Source organism: Leptonychotes weddellii, chromosome 5, assembly GCF_054177405.1.
Source record: "Leptonychotes weddellii isolate Sample4059 chromosome 5, ASM5417740v2, whole genome shotgun sequence".
NCBI classification, from domain to species: Eukaryota; Metazoa; Chordata; class Mammalia; order Carnivora; family Phocidae; genus Leptonychotes; species Leptonychotes weddellii.
The window spans coordinates 43,273,118-43,290,200 of record NC_138373.1 but is presented as its reverse complement, the minus strand read 5'-3'; positions in this window follow the sequence as shown (position 1 = coordinate 43,290,200).

Here is a 17,083-nt window from a genome sequence, read left to right as displayed (position 1 = left end):
GAGTTGTTGCTATTCCTTTCTTCGATCTCCTGTTGAGTTTGTAGGTGTTCAGAATGGTTCGATCCCTATCCAGCTGAATTCCTGAGAGGAGACGAAATCCAGGTCTCCTACTCCTCCGCCATCTTGCTCCGCCCCCTCTATGTCCCACTTTTATCTGGACCATTTCTTTCTTTTGTCCTCATTATTCCACTTCTGCTCAATTTTGATCCTTCTTCCAGAAGCCTGTCCTTAATGTGGAGTCACATTCTTCAAGAGCACATTGTCTGGTTATCTTCCAGAGTTCCTGGTGGCTAGATTTCTCCTGCCACTTCAAACCTTGCAACATACTCATTGCCCACACCCTTCACTGGGTTGGGCAAAATTCTCCCCAGTTCAGCTGTGGACATCAAGTTGACTCACCATGGTTTTCAAGGAATAACTCTTGGCTCTTTGGGAATTCTCCTGTTCTAAGGGACACTATGCTGTGCTTTCCTCTGTATCCTCCTTCACAGACTCTGAAACCTGACATCTGTGGCTGTTGGTGGTGTGTCCCAACCTGTTTGTATTTTGGGATTCATAGCACACCTTGTTATTTAATTTTGTTTTAAATGTTGCCCATGGGATTTCTGCTTTGCGTTCTAGCTGCTCGATGCAATTCTGTGTGGGGATCCAGGGAGATTCAGATCTATGCAGTTATCATCATCACCTTTCCAAAATATCCTTTTACTTCTATGATTCTTCTAAGAAGAAAATGGATGGAAATTGATATAAAACTGGTATTTTAATAAAATTCAAAATTCTTGAAAAATCACTGATTTTGCAATGTATGCTGTTTTTCTCTTTGGCCTGGAGTCCCCAGCAGATGGTTCAAAACTCAGACCACACAGGCTTTTTTGCATTGATAATGTTACAGAAAACAGCAGTTAAGGTGCTATGTATGGGTATTCTTATAACTTTTTCTTGCATGTGCTTGCTTAAGGGCAATAAATACTTATGTGAAAGACCATATTCACAGTAAAAAATATTGTTTGCTGTAAATAGGCCTTTGATAAATCTGTTATCAGTAGGTAAGTTCTATGGCTGTAATGACCATACTACATTAATGTATGCATATTCAAGAAAACTATTTCCTAAATGTTACAGGTGGTTATGCGTAACTCAATAACAAGCACAAGTGGGAAGTAGGCCTGGCTTCGACTGACAAAGTCCATGACAGTTTTGGAACAGAACACAAATTTCTCAATTCCCTTTTACCAGGAGGCTACATTTCATCTATTGTGTTTATTTTCTGAAATACTCTTTTATTATATATTTTCCTAATATACAAAAAAGGAAAAATCTCAGCCTTCCACCTGTGAGTCTCCTTTACCTTCACAAAAACACTTCACTTCTGACACTCCTGGTCACTACACAGTAGAGGTTTTTACCCACACCAAGCAATTCTCCATGGCACCAGCTGGGTGTCCTACAATTTAATTCAATTCTGACATGACCTACCTGGTGATAATGTCAGAGTCCACACATGAAAGACAGAGCCCTTTCAGATGCCAATCACAAGTAGTAGGTTCCCAGGTTATGCACAATTTCTGTCCAATTTGGCTATAAATCAGAGGTTCCCATGACCTTCTCCCTCTTGGGTTTTGATTAATTTATTAGAGCAGCTCACAGAATTCAGGAAACATTTGACTTACTGGATCACCAGTTTATTAAAAAAGGATATAGTTCGGGTACAACCAGAAGGAAGAGATACATGGGGCAAAGTATGGGGGAAAGGTGCAGAGCTTCTTGCCCTCTCCAGGTCTGCCACTCCCCTCACATCTCCATGTGTTCATCAACTTGGAAGCTCCGGAATCCTGTCTTCTTGGCTTTTTATGGAGGCTTCATTACAGAGGCATGATTGATTCAACCACTGGCCCTTGGCAATTGATTCAGCCTCTAGCCTCCCGGAGGTCAGGATAGGGTTAAAAGTTCCAACACACTAATCACAGAGTTGGTTCTTCTGGCAGCCATCCCCCATCCTTAGGTGGGATCTAAAAGTCACCTCATTAACATAAAGAAAGACACCTTTAAGCTGTGGACACTTAGGAAATTTCAAGGGTTTTAGAAGCTCTGTGCCAGAAGTAAGACCAAATACATAATTATTATAAATCACAGTATTGTAATAAATACAATCATACATATTATAATATATACAGTGGTGTCGTTAAAATGTGTGTGTACGTGAGTGTGTGTGTAAAATCATGGACTGGGAATGGTGGTGCTAACAATAAATATATCCAATATCTTACAAAGAATTCATCAATTCATCAATCCCCAATAACACAATCTTAAAATTCCATTTTTTCCCGTATAAAGTATAGATTTTTAATTGGTCCTCCTGCTTGTCCTCTCTACTCCATTTTCCACAAAGCACTGTTTTGAAACTTGAATTAGAATGGAGTTTCCACTGCTAAAAACCCTTCAATGAGCTTCCATTGCATACAGAATTATCTATGAATTTTTGAATAGCCCCGAAGATCCCACAACCAATAGACTACAATACCTCCCCAGATCTACGCTTTTTAGTATGCTCCTTCCAACCCAGTTTGTTGTTTCCAAACAACCCAGATATCAAGCTCATTTGCACCTCCAGGCCTTTTCACGGAGCTGTTATCTCTTCCTGGAGCACTGCTTCTTCTGTCTGGATCAATGTTACCTAACAAAGAGAGCTTATATGGCTACTGTTCTAAAATTGTCCCATTCCAATCACTCTGTTACATTTTTCTTCAGACAGTTTGCAACTGTCCTACATTATCTACTTATTTATTATTTTTATTATTATTATCTGCTTATAAGCTTCATGAGAACAGGAACTGTGTCATTTTTCTTTTACATTGTATCCTAGTGACTAGAACAGCACCCACCACACTGTATTAATACTTGAACAAATGACTAAATCTGGGTTTGCACTATGGCTAACAGCCTATCAGATGGATAACTGCATGTCCAGATTTGTTGGCAGGATAATTTAAATTGAAAATGGGAATTGAGGTCAGAATTAAATAGGAGGAGTAGTTTGGTTTGGATCAAGAGCCCAAGGGAGCATTCTGGGTAATTCTCAAGATGTTTTGTTTTGTTTTTTAAGTTTTTTGACGCTTTATATAAGTGACAGCAGGCCACACCTGCTTTGTTACCTTCCTTGGTTTGACACTGTTACAAAGTAGGGAGAAAGGAAATAAAAGAATAGGGAGTTTGTTACCTTCCTTGGTTTGACACTGTTACAGAGTAGCAAGAAAGGAAATAAAACAATAGGGAGTAATTGAGAAGAAAAGAAAATAGAAGCACTGGGAACATAGAAGTGGTGACAAAGGAAGTAAGGCCGATGGGGGGAGGCCCACCCCTTCGTACTTTACCATTTGCCCAACGTTTGGTTGTTTATCAGATGAAATACGGCTAAAGCTGAATTTTTCTGTGACTAACTTTCATGGGGAGAGGTCTCAGTGCACTTAGTTACTATTATTAATAAACTTGATTTTTTTTTTTTAAGTCATCCTATTTTCTGACTTAAAATTTTCTCAGGCTTTCAATGCACAAATGAGTTTCTTGAACTAAATAGACAAGATACGTAGGAGTGCCCATGGCTAATTTAAGTAGTATATGGAATTTTATCATTCTTCTTTTTCTCAAACTAAAGCACCAGGGCATGATGAAGGAAATCTCCTGCATTGACCTCAAAAATATTCATATTTTTTGGGCGCCTGGGTGGCTCAGTCGTTAAGCGTCTGCCTTTGGCTCAGGTCATGATCCCAGGGTCCTGGGATCGAGTCCCACATCGGGCTCCCTGCTCGGCAGGAAGCCTGCTTCTCCCTCCCCCACCCCCCTGCTTGTGTTCCCTCTCTCGCTGTGTCTCTCTCTGTCAAATAAATAAAAAAATAAAATCTTTAAAAAAAAAAAAATATTCATATTTTTTGAAACCTAGGGGAAATACCTGCATGAGAAAATTGCTATCCAAACTAATTGCCAACTTAGCATAGGCAATTGTTGAACTTACCAGTTGTAGCAAATTATATATTTAAAGCAGCGATTTCTTCTGTTTTATGCACAGGGTAAATGTGTAGGTCATGTTCACATAATGTTCAATGAAAATTCTAATCAATTAAAATAATGATAAGAAAATAATGATCTATCTGATTTTTGAACTTTCTTTAAGAACTGTAACATGTAAATAGATTAGTGTTTAACTAAAATTAAATCAACTGTTTAATATTAACTTGAATTAAATGATCTTGAGAAATTGTAAGACTTTATAAAATGCCTTCTGAAAAGCAAGGCATGTGATGAATTGATAAGATTGCTGGCATGATGGGTTAATGCACTAGATGGCACTAATTGTATGCCTTTTATGTATTATAAAATCAAATTTAGTGTGAAAAAGAAAGTACCTCACACTTGAAATGTTTTTATCAGGTATACTTTATGAAATTTCTTTGATATGTTATTTGTAATTTCTCATTATAGCTTTTCAGATCATGAGGAAAAAAAGAATTAATTATAGCCACTTTGATATTAAGTGAATTTCAAATTGAAAAATATAATTCCCAGATTTTTTTTTTAACCTAAAGAAACTAATTTACTCCAGGCAAGATGCAAAAGTATTCTAGTACAGAAGGATTAAGCGATTCAATTCAAGTGAAAAGTTCTATACCAATTACATGGTTTTCCATGAACTTTACTTATCAAAAAGATTAAAGCCTCAGAAAATAAATAAATTCTTCAGATTTTCTAAACAAAGTCTAAACCTTAAAGCATAAAAGAAATTCTGTGCTCTGCAAAATTCTTTCCTTGTGGTTTTTAAGAACACAAATGGGAAAAGGGGGAAGGGAATAAAATCTTGTTATTTAGGGAACAAAGCAAGACTATAACTAAGATAATTTTCAAAATAAGCAGTTTCCAATTAAGTTACCTGCTCTTTAAAGACAAACTTCGGTATTATTACACTAAAAAATAAGCCAAAATTATTAATATAATTAATATATGCCTACTTTAAAATATATAAAATATTGATGTTATGGTCACTCCAGTTAATTATAAACCTGTTTGAGCTTACAAATTTTGATCTAAATAATTTAGAATTTTCAGCCAAACAGAAACACTGTCTGTTAAGAGTGCAATTCTCCTTGCCTGATTTGGACAGTCATCATGACTATGAATTACTTTAGGTGGGGTAATGGTGGAGATGATGGCTGAAGGGGAGGGGACACGGTGAAGAGGAGTAATACAGATGGCCATAATTCAGATAATTTACCAGGATCTTTTTGGATCAGAAGCCTCCACTGATATGCTACTCTGACTCTGATCAATATTGCTTCCAAATCAATCTACAGTCAATCCTAGAGCACTGATCATTTTTTAAAAATTCAAAATAAGTAAGTGTAAAGAATTAATTATCCCTCTTTTGATCTTCCTCACGTTTTCACTTGCTTTCTTGGTCTTTCTTTGTAATTACTCAATGTTCAGGCTTTTAGAAAGTACCAATTTTTATTATAACGGTTTTTATTTAGCTACAGATGGGGTCTATGCAAATATAGGATTTCCATTCCATCACTGAAAATGTGTTCTACAAAATTTATTCTTTTATGAGTGGCAGAAATGATGGAAGAAGTTTTGAAAGGCTAGGTTTGAATGCTACCTAGAAAATCTCTCCAATACTCAGAAAACATATGCTCTAATTATTTCCTTTCTCACACTTAATATCAGGTTCTCCCTCTTTCCATAGTGCTACATTAAGTTGAGGTTAGCTTTCCAAAATGTACGGTAGAAACTTCTAGTATCAATTTCTCTTCTCATTTTAAAGATTGCTAATTTCATTTGTATTCTTTCAGAAATAAAAATTCATTGTTTTAGAGGGATATGTGATTTATGTGAATTTGAAATCATTTAAGTGTAAGAAAGAGAAGAAATATACTGATTTGGTTTTATAGATTGCTTCAATAATTCAGACGTTTTTGCATTTTGAAACATAGACATTATTCAGAAGTAATTCATAAAATTAGAATTTAGAGATCAAATAAGTGGGCTGATCATTCATATTGTTAAGTAATTCTTTTTTATTTAGTAAAGGCCTTTAATTTTTAATGATTTGGGTACTTTTCCATGCATAGCATTATTGGGTAAAAAAGAGAACACACACATAATTTTAGTTTTTTTAAAAAATTTGTATATTAGGTTAATATTCAGTTTATTATTAGGAAGACACCAATTTGCATAAACAAACACAGATTATAGGGTTTAGGGTGAAGGTCCAGGGCTAAACAGCATTGATCTTTTTACATAATACTGTATGTATGGGAAGTTCATTTTGACAGATCAAAGCAGAAGAGATACATCTCCCTAACTGCCAGTTTTGGTGGCAAGAATGCACATTTTACCATACCTTTATGCTGAACTGTAAGAATGGAACTTCCATCTATGGCCAATGTCTCAGCTCTTCAGTGATGCTGGCTAGGTCTCTGACTTGGCTGTCATGAGTAAGCAAGAAGCTGGAGCAGTGTAATGAAAGATGGGACATGTCTTCAGGGGCCAGAGAGAGAGGAGTTGAGGGGACCTGGAGAGAAGAATCCATCCTACATTCAAGGCCATCCTTTCTAAAGTGGACTTTAACTTGCTTAAAAAAAATATGCAAAAAAATAGGAAAAAAAAAAAAAAAAGACTCCATTCTTCTTTTGTTATAAAAATTTACCTAGCTCTTGTTGCATAAAACCAAAACCAGTTATCTTAATTTACTATCTAGTAAGTGAGAAGCCCTGGATTTTTCCTTTTTACCCCATCTCCATCTTTTTATAATATCCATATGAGTTAGAAAGGACTCAGGGGGTGCCTGGGTGGCTCAGTCGGTTAAGCATCTGCCTTCAGATCAGGTCATGATCCCAGGGTCCTGGGATCGAGCCCTGCATCGGGCTCCATGCTCAGCGGGGAGTCTGCTTCTCCCTCTACCTTCTCCCCCTGCTCCCCTGTACTCACTCTCCCACTAAATACAATCTTTAAAAAAAGAAAGAAAGAAAGGACTCACTGTTTACAGTAGAGAGACTTAAATGCTTACTGAAGGAGTTAAATGGCAGAGTGAATCTTCTTATACACAAATGTCCAAAGGAGTTGGCTAAAGGTGAACTTCTGGAATGGGGTATGGTTGCATGTTGGAGCTCAGGATGCTGAATGTAAAGCTAGAATAATAGTAGTAGTGAGGCTTGGCAGCCAGGATTACACAGTACTTTAGGACTTGACTTCATTTTTTAGTAGACACACACACACACACACACACACACACGTGTCTATATACTGCCCTAGTAGGAAAAAGAGCATGAAGATAAATGAGCTAAGAACTGAAATAGAAAAAAATGTCCCAGGTAGCAATAGAGCTTAGCCATGGCTCATATATAAAAACCATGTGACTTAATATAAATAAGCCCAGGTTCCAAAATCTTGGGTTCCTCTCCTCAATGGAAATATAGAGCTCAGATAAAAATCACCATGTCTTTTCATTTTGTTGATTGACCCTACAGGGTGGTAGTAAGTGTAACACAGTTTGGAGACACAGAAATGTAAAAATCAAACAGTTATAACCCAACCTGATGTGTTGTTATAGAAAAGCTCTAAAGTGTCAACATGGGGTGAATTCTGAGTTCCTTATTAGTTTCTCAAAACTTATAACTGGCTCACGTCCATACAAAGCTATGTACAACACAGGACAGTTCCTAAGCCACACTGACAAATTAAAAAAAAAAATCACATTTGAAAAATTAGTTACTTCAAATTATTTTTTTCAGGAATTAAGTACATATCATGGATAAATAACAAATACCTGAAGCTATGAAAAAGTCTGTAGTTATTTTTACAATCTTTGCTTTTATGCCACTAAGAAATAGGTTATTTCCAAGATCTTCAGAAGTATTTAATAACAGTACTGTTAAGAACTAAGAAATCATCAAAAATGCAAGAATGGTACCTCTGAATGCATACAATAACACAAAATGAATACTGAAGCAATGCTATATAGTCAGCTAAACCTATTACAGGTGAAGTCTTTTGTAATTAGCAGATTAATCATATAGAAACCATTATTGCTGAAGTACATTTTAATTGTTGAAAGTCTGTTGTTTTTTTAAAGTTGTCTAAATCTTCTTCTTCCAGTTTGAACTTTTACTATTGACATGCTTAGCCAACTCTCTTCATAGATGATCCAAAGATAACTTTAAGCTAGTTCACATCCAGCTTACAACACATTTCAAATGAGTAGGGTCAAATTACCAAGAACTTAGTTGTTTGCCATGTGAGTAGAAAGAATGAGTCAGAATTAATGAGAAGCTGACTGGTTCTGGGTGGACACTCAGCGTAAGAAAATCAGAAAGAGCTGATTTTCATGGGATATGCAGACCTGCCCTACAAAACTGGAAGAATGATTATTCAATCTCTGATTGACAGCAAACTGGCTATTTCATTATTCAGCCCATTAATTAAGATTTCCTCAATTCCTTTTTCAAGTCCTCACCTTTTTTAATTCAGTGAGAAAACAGTAACATTTCCTGTGCAATTATTTTTTGCATGCTGCATTTGGTCTACAACTATAATTTCAAATATGATTCATTGAAATGAGATATGGTATTGAAATATAAGAAAAGTGATTGCAGTAAAATAATAATAATAGGAAGAAGAAGGAGAAGGCGAGGGGGAAGGGAAAGGGGAGGAAGAGGAAGAGGAAGAAGAAGAAGAAAACACATAAAAATCTTCATGTGTAATATATCAACCTAGGAAAAGAAATATATATGTATACATATATATGCATGAAAATGACCAGTATTAATATTGATTAACATATGGTGATGGAGATTTAGGAGAATATATTTCTTTTTATGCTTTTTTTTGTATTTTTGAAGGTTTTTTCTACAATAAGTATGTATCATTTATGTAATCAGGAAAAAATCGGGGGTGCCTGGGTGGCTCAGTTCTTAAGTGTCTGCCTTCAGCTCAGGTCATGATCCTGGCGTCCTGGGATCAAGTCCCATGTCCACCTCCCTGCTCAGTGGGGAGCCTGCTTCTCCCTCTCCCTCTGCTGCTCCCACTGCTTATACTCTCTCTCTGTCAAATAAATAAATAAAATCTTTAAAAAAAGAAAAAATTAGTAAAGTTATTGTGAAATAATAAAAAGTTGTCATGAATACTGCTTTTGTATCCTTTAATATTTTCATCATCTTAATTCTGTACCATCTTAAATACTCATTGTTTCGAGTTATACCTGTTTCATCATAACAGTGTCACACTTCACAATATTGTATACTGCTGTGATTTGCATTTGAAAAATTAATTAAAAGCATTGCTGATTGCTGTAGTGTCACTGGAAGTGTCATATTAGATTTCATAAGTAGATAATTTATTTAGTTGGAGGAAAAGACATCTGCAATCTAAAAACTTTCTTTCTTGGAAATAGAAGGGAAGGGAGAAAGATATACCTCACAGCTGAACTACTACTTTTTTGATTTCCATAATACTTTGGAGTCTCATCTAGATACTTTAGTATTAAATTATATATGGCTTGGAAGTGATTTTTCAGTATGTATTTATCTTTCCTCCTCATACAAAATATATTTTTTGAGCAGTTATATTCAAATCACCTACTTAGAATTGTGTAAAGCAGCATGTTAATTAAATTACTAATATTTGGGGGTTTTCTTCACTATTTTTATGTGTTTATCATACAAAATAAATAATGCAAAAGCATGCCTTCTCCTCTTCTCTCTTTCTCTCCTTCACATTTTCCATTAAAAATTCCTCTGGAAGTGAGGAGATTTCATTTGAAATCCATTATATAATAGGTAGGGAAACATGTATACCTCATCATCTCTTTCATGGATTACTAAAAACAAAACAAAACAAAATAATGGCCTCATTGCTTCCACTTGCTTCCCTAGAGTCCATTCTCGATACAGCAGCCAGAGTAATGGAGCACGTCCCGCCCATCATTTTTTAAATAAAGTTTTATTAGAGCACAACCACATTCATTCCTTTATGTTTTGTCTATAGCTGCTTTCATGTAATAGTGGCAGAGCTGAGTAGTTCCAACAGAGACCACATGGACCACAAAGCCTATTTACTATCTGGCCCTTTACAGACAATGTTTTTCAATTCCTGTCCTCAACTGTAAGTCATGATCAAGTTTGTCACGTGTCCCCATGCTCCTCAGAGTCAAAGCTCAAGCGCTTGCAATAGCCAGTTAGGTCCTACATGAGCTGTTTTGCCTTAAGTCTCTAAGCTCATCGTGTTGATTTCCCTCTCTGGCTTCACTCCAGTTACAAAGGCTTTCTTGAACACATCAAGCAAACTCTTGCTGTGGGGACATATTCTTAACTGTTCCTTCTCCAGGAAATGTTTTCCCCTTAAATTATTGTAGCTAACATCCTTATCTCTTCCATGTGTTTGCTCCAGTGTCACTTCCTGAATGAGGACAAACCTGTACACACAATTTTAAATCTTTCCCCTTCCCCATCTCACCTCTCAGAGTGCCTGGCCATGCTTGATTTTTTCCTCCATAGCATTATCCCTTTCTAACATACCATATTAGTTTACTTGTTTGTACTTACAAATTTATCTGTTCCTTATCTGTCTCTTACCACTAAATACAAGGTCCTGGAGGGCAGATTTTTTTTTTTACTTTTTTTGTGCATCAATATATCCCAACTGTCTCAGATGCTGCCTGACATATGGTGGGCACGCAATAAAAACATGGGAGAATAAATAAGCATCCGTACACAAATGGTAGAAATCAGGACTATTTTCTGGTACTGACTCTGCCATGTTGGGAAAATAAATAGATATTGTAGGGCACTAGTTTCCTTACCTTAAGTAAAATGAGGAGATTTGAAAAGTTTCTTTCAGGCACTTAAATTCATTGATCTTCTGATCATCAGTACAATATAAATGCACTAAGTGCATTTCCGAACCTCTGGATGTTTTACAGAGAATATAATTACAATGAGACAAAAATTCCAAATGAAAGGATTATTTTAATAAGTGTACAATGTTATTTCTGGGTGTGTAATAACAACCCACATGTTTGCTTCAGTTGCATATGTGTGTTTGGAAACTGATCATTTCAGTTGATGAGGAAAAACAAATGTTTATCTGGGGGAAAGGAGGATAGCCAAATATATATTTCTTCAAATATTTCTACAGGCTACTTGCCACTTACCTTATTTCATTCACTATTAGTTTGCCTGTGGTAGGATGATCAGATTTTTTAAATAAAATTTTTAAAATTCTTTGGAAAATACATGGTATTGTGTACAAAGTCATTATTCTGTAAATTACTATATTCCAAATTACGTACTTATTTTAGATCTGAATTGAAAACAACAAAATACAGCCTCTTCATTATACTCTACACCCATGATTCATTGTTCAAGTTAGTAAACATCTATTACCCCAAGATTCCTTCATGATGTCAGTTACGACATTGCTATTTTGTTTATTTACTAATTTTTTGCTAAGGGCTCAGTATGTGTGTTTTGTTGCAGGTACAAAAAAGTGAGTTTATCTGTTTTCTAAAATATATAGAATATCTCTTGGTGTAACAGGGAAGTCTGACATGCAGGGAATGCTTTTAGTTTGCTCCTTACTTAGGGGTCTTTATAATATTTTCAAATGACGAATATTATCATTAAACTGGAAGGGACCGTAAGAATAGTGTAGGCATGTTTCTAATTATCTAGATCGAGAGATCCTGGCCCAGATATTCAGTACAAATTTTCAAAGGTCATATATTTAATTGGTGCTGAACAAAGAACTAGAATATAGAACTCCTGTGGTCAGGTCAGTGAAAATCTATCCCATCTCCTTAAGGACCTAGGTATTGAATATATGGATAAATAAATCAATATGCGTGTCCTCTCCCAAACTCCATGTGCAAAGAATCATAAATTCCCCATACAGTAAGCTTTTTTTTATTAGTTATTCTTCACAACTTTGTTTTTGCTCTTCCTTGCAGATTTGGTAAATGTCTGTGCTATAATTCTGCTATTTACTTCTGACTTAGAATGTTGAGTTGACTCATAGTCAAAATGTAAATATGGCTTTCAGAAAAGCACATTTTCTATGTAGGTCACAGATTACATTGTGAAAAGGCCATTTAAAAAAGTGATGTTATTAAAAGCATGGCAATGATGATAAGCCTCATTGCTTCCGTGATAGAGAGAAATTCGACATGTTTGCTGTTACCACTATAGACTGACCTGAGTAGGAACGGCAATGGGCCCTGAATTAGGGATTTATGGACATCCCTATCACATTCCAAGCTTTAAAAATTCACCCGTGTCACTGCTAGAAACTCATTGCAATCAAAGTAGTTTCTAGTAAACTGTTGGAAGCAGTTAATTCCCCAGAAATTTCTGCTAAAAATAGCATTTGAATCATGAGTCTCACAATTCTCCTGACAGAATCTTCTGCTTAACCCCATTCCCCCACCTTCCTCCCATTTCATAGTTCTGTTACTTCCCCTGGTTCATTTTTCTTCCCATTTAAAATACACACACATGTACACCCCCCCACACCCCCCCACACACACACTAAAGAACACTATCAAGAAGCGTAAGGCCTAGATACCTAACAATGAATCTCTTAAAAAATCTATAGTTTCCTTCAACTTCATGTGAACAGTTGTAGAGTGTGATTTTCTACATATTGCTGTCATCTGAACAGAATTCCAAAATACTTAGTTTTGAAAAAAAAATGCCATTTGGCAAAACCCGTTTACTCATGAAAAGTAATTGTGGTCAGACATATTTAGCTTATATTACTGGCATTCGTCTTGAAGTTCTGTAAATATTTATAGTGAATTTAAATGCATGTAAATACTGTATACCGTTTCAGCAATTTAATGGGATTCATTTATAGGACATGGAAAAAAAATGGACTTAGCTGCCACAGTTCAAAGAACTGAAGATATTTTTTCATTTATTTCCAAATGTGTATGTTTCAGAATAGTGAAGTCCACATGGAAAGAGAATGTGTGCATGCCTCTATGCAGGATGTACTTTAGATGTGCAGTTTTAGATGTAGGTATTTGAATGGGATACAAAATTGGGAACTTGGGCTCTGGGTTGAAACAACTTTCCTATCCTTGGCATTTTAATGAAAAAAAAAAAAAGAAGAAGAAGAATATTGAGGTTTGGGACCATAATAATTGTCCTATTTTTCACTTAATTTTGCCTGTGTTATGAAAACAGTCCTCAAGATTCTATTCCTACAAAGATGCAAATCAACATACATGTACAAAAATATACACATTCATTCTTGAGTGAATTGTGATAAACTTTTGATCAACAATTTGAGAAGTATTTTAGTTTGCAAATTAATTTAATCAAAAATTGTATTTATAAGAACATATAAGAACATGTTAATGTGAGCTTTGCAGGTCTGGTTTTTTCACTGTGTGCTGTTTCTCTCCATATAAACATCAGAAAGTACACATTTTAGGAAATATTTACATAATCAAAAAAATACATAACAGCCATTAAAATTGAATAGGTTACCTCATACAGAAACAAGATAAATATAGATGTTTTCTTTTAATACAGGGCTTTTAAACAAAGTGCTTTTATATACAATATATTGCTAATCCTTACAAGAAAATGTGCAATTACTGTCATTCTACCCAGTTCATGGATGAGAAAAAGGAGACCTTAAATAGTTTAAATAATTTGTTGAAGATCGCACATTTCAAATATAGTAATGTAGCTGCTAATTCTGATTTTTAAGTCTCAGGCACGGTCCACTTCAGACCAACTACTTGATATTCAAAAGCATTTCAAGAGAAAGATTTGAGGGACTATAAAGGTAAAAACGAGATGAACTTTTGCTAGGTTGAAGTAGAAAAAGTGTTGTTGAGAAATATCCTGTAAGTCAGGTCTTGTCCTAGTACTGTATCTAAATAAGATGCAGGGTACGTATCATCAAAATTGCTCCAAATCCATGGGAAAATAAACACATTTACAATTAATAATAATAATGCAATGTGCCAAGTGCTAAATTAACATATTTAAAGCACAGACATACCAAGAAAGTAGAAATTAATTTGGCTGGTGAAGTTTAGAAGAAATAAGGTGGGATGCTGAGGCTGTAGAATTTTCTGGACAATGCATAAATTTGTAAATTATGGTGGAATCTATAGCCATAGTATTACTATGGTCAGTAAGCTCACCTATTTAAACAAAGTATTCTTAAATAAATTAACCAGGTATACCCTAAGGTATAGAAATTAAATTTTAACATCCTGCATCCAGAACCTTTTTTTTTTATAAAGTCAAAACATTTCTTTATTGAAATGAATCTAAATTACCTCTGTAACGCCTCTAATATTGTTTTTCACATCCAAAAGTTTTATTCTTTGCAAGACTGGTGTGTGCGTGTGTGTGTGTGTGTGTGTGTGTGTGTGAAAATGCAATGAAAAGAACCATAGAATTTCTTTCTAATCTAATCTAAACTTTGTTCCAATACCTACCATTCTCCATTAGCAAATAAATTACTTTCATTTTTAGAGTAGGTAGTCAGCATATTTATAAGTTACGACCTGAAACTCAATTGAAAATCTTCATATTAAATTGCTTGGATCCATGTCTACAAAAGGCAAGGCTAAGTTTCAGTGGTTTTTCAGCACAGGAGGGGATTCCAGTGGGCACAGTGGGTGGCTGCTAATACTTTGTAACGTGCACAAGATGGGTTCTGCTCTTGTCCATGGCTCCAGACATCCAAACCACTGCATTTTCTCTGTCAACCCTATTGTGCCAAGTCAGTACTACAAGCCACTATTTATTTTAAAAAGTTGATAATGACTGGAGTCCTGGGGAGTGCTTTCTAGTGATAAATACCCTTGGAAAATGCCATTTCCTTTGTTGTTATTTTTGTCTCTTCAGTATTACATAATAGCAAGCATATTCTAAGGAAAGGAAATGGCTAGGTGTTTGTAACATATGTCACTCACTGTTTCCATTCCCATCATGGTGTGGAATGTTTAATTTCTAAACTCTAAGTGCCTAATGACTACTGGTTATTTTCTCTTCTCTGCAAACATTACCTGTTCAGTGGTAGTTCATGGAATTCTGCTCATATAATAAACAGTACCATGTGAACCCCGCTCAGGGTTTTCTGTCTGTCTTGGTTGAACAGATAATTTCTAAGTTACTTTTCCACTTAAAGATAATATGATTTTATTTGGATGCCAGGGCTGCCAAATTTGGGTTTATAAAACTCTTTAATTATAGTTAGCATTCTATAATAATTCCTTCTAGCGAGGTAGGTCTTTAATTCAATACTCATCCCTTCCCCCACCATCAGAGTTACTAGTTGAAATACTGTTTGACAGGATACTGCATTCATTTAATGAACATTACTCTCAGGAAAGAAAGCTTTTAAACAAGACAGAGGGGAAATTAAGAATAGTGGGACCAAGGAGTTTATATCTAGATTTTTAATGCTGTCTTTGAATGCACTAGTCTTACCAGCTATGCCCACATATCTCATTTCATAACGTACGTGTATGCTAAGTGTTGTGAGTAAATAGCTGTTTCAATTTCAGTGACTTAGAAAGGAAAAAAAAATGTCTTTTAGAAATTTCAAGTTTGCTCCTTCAGAAAAGGAGAGAGTTCCTTTATGTTGATAATTTCTTTTGACATTGCTACTTTAAATTGTAAATTTCTCCCTACATAAAATTTTCTGCACATGAAAAAATCTTGTTTTATATCAAATTGTTAAAAAATGAGATACTTAATTTGTATTCTTAAGTATAAAATTATACAGTATTACAATTGGACTTTTGTCTCTCTAGGTGTGACTAGTTGAGAGGATGATATTTAGGCCACATCTATTCTACTGTAATAAAACAGAAATATACTCCAAAATCTAATGTTGAGAAAACAACATTCCTAGAAAAACAGGCTATTCCTAAGTTGAAATTCATTTATTTATCCAAGGTGGTCCACAAAACTCACCCAAAGACATCTATCTTTTTTGTGACTATAGATGTGACAAATAAAATTGGTGAGGAAATCAGGATAAGAAAAAGACTATTAAATTTGAACTGAGGTACATAGGAAAATATGTAATATCTAGAATAACTATAATCAGTAGAAGCTTTAACCCAGAATTAGCTTGTGGTTTAACAATTAAAATAGGGGTTTGCTTTAAAAAATAAAACTCTGTGGGGGTGCCTAGGTTGCTCAGTTGGTTAAGTGTCCAACTCCTGATCTCAGCTCAAGTCCTGATCTCAGGGTTGTGAGTTCAAGCCCCACGCTGGGCTCCACGCTTGGCTTGGAGCCTACTTAAAACAAAACAAAGTAAAACTCTCTGTTCTACTTAGAGGTAAAACAAATACACATCTACTCTCTCAATGAAAATGACTTTCAACAATGTTGCCCATTTTTGTTTAGACCAGAGGTTCTGCCCTAAGTCACAGGCACATCCTTCCTTTTACTCTTCATCTTCTGGAGATTTCCTCATCACTACTGATAGCCACCGACTAAAGATGAAGTCTAAATAGAGATGATACTTAAAAATGGATTTAATAAAACTAAGAATGTACTCATGTTAAAGGAGCTATTTGATAAACAGAGCACAACAATTGTTCACTACAGGAAGTAGCTGGAAGAGCTTTTTTAGTTCATTAGCTGATATTGAGTCTAGAAGGATTAATGCAGTCTTTTTTGTATGTCATGTACATTTTTTTTATTCTTTTTTTTTTTTTTTTAAAGATTTTATTTATTTGAGAGAGAGAATGAGATAGAGAGAGCATGAGAGGGGAAGGGTCAGAGGGAGAAGCAGACTCCCTGCCGAGCAGGGCCCGACGCGGGACTCGATCCCGGGACTCCAGGATCATGACCTGAGCCGAAGGCAGTCACTTAACCAACTGAGCCACCCAGGCGCCCATTTTTTTTTTATTCTTGTTAATCCCCATACATTACATCATTAGTTTTAGATGAAGTGTTCCATGATTCATTGTTTGTGCATAACACCCAGTGCTCCATGCAGAACGTGCCCTCCTCAATACCCACCACCAGGCTAACCCATTCCCCCACCCCCCTCCCCT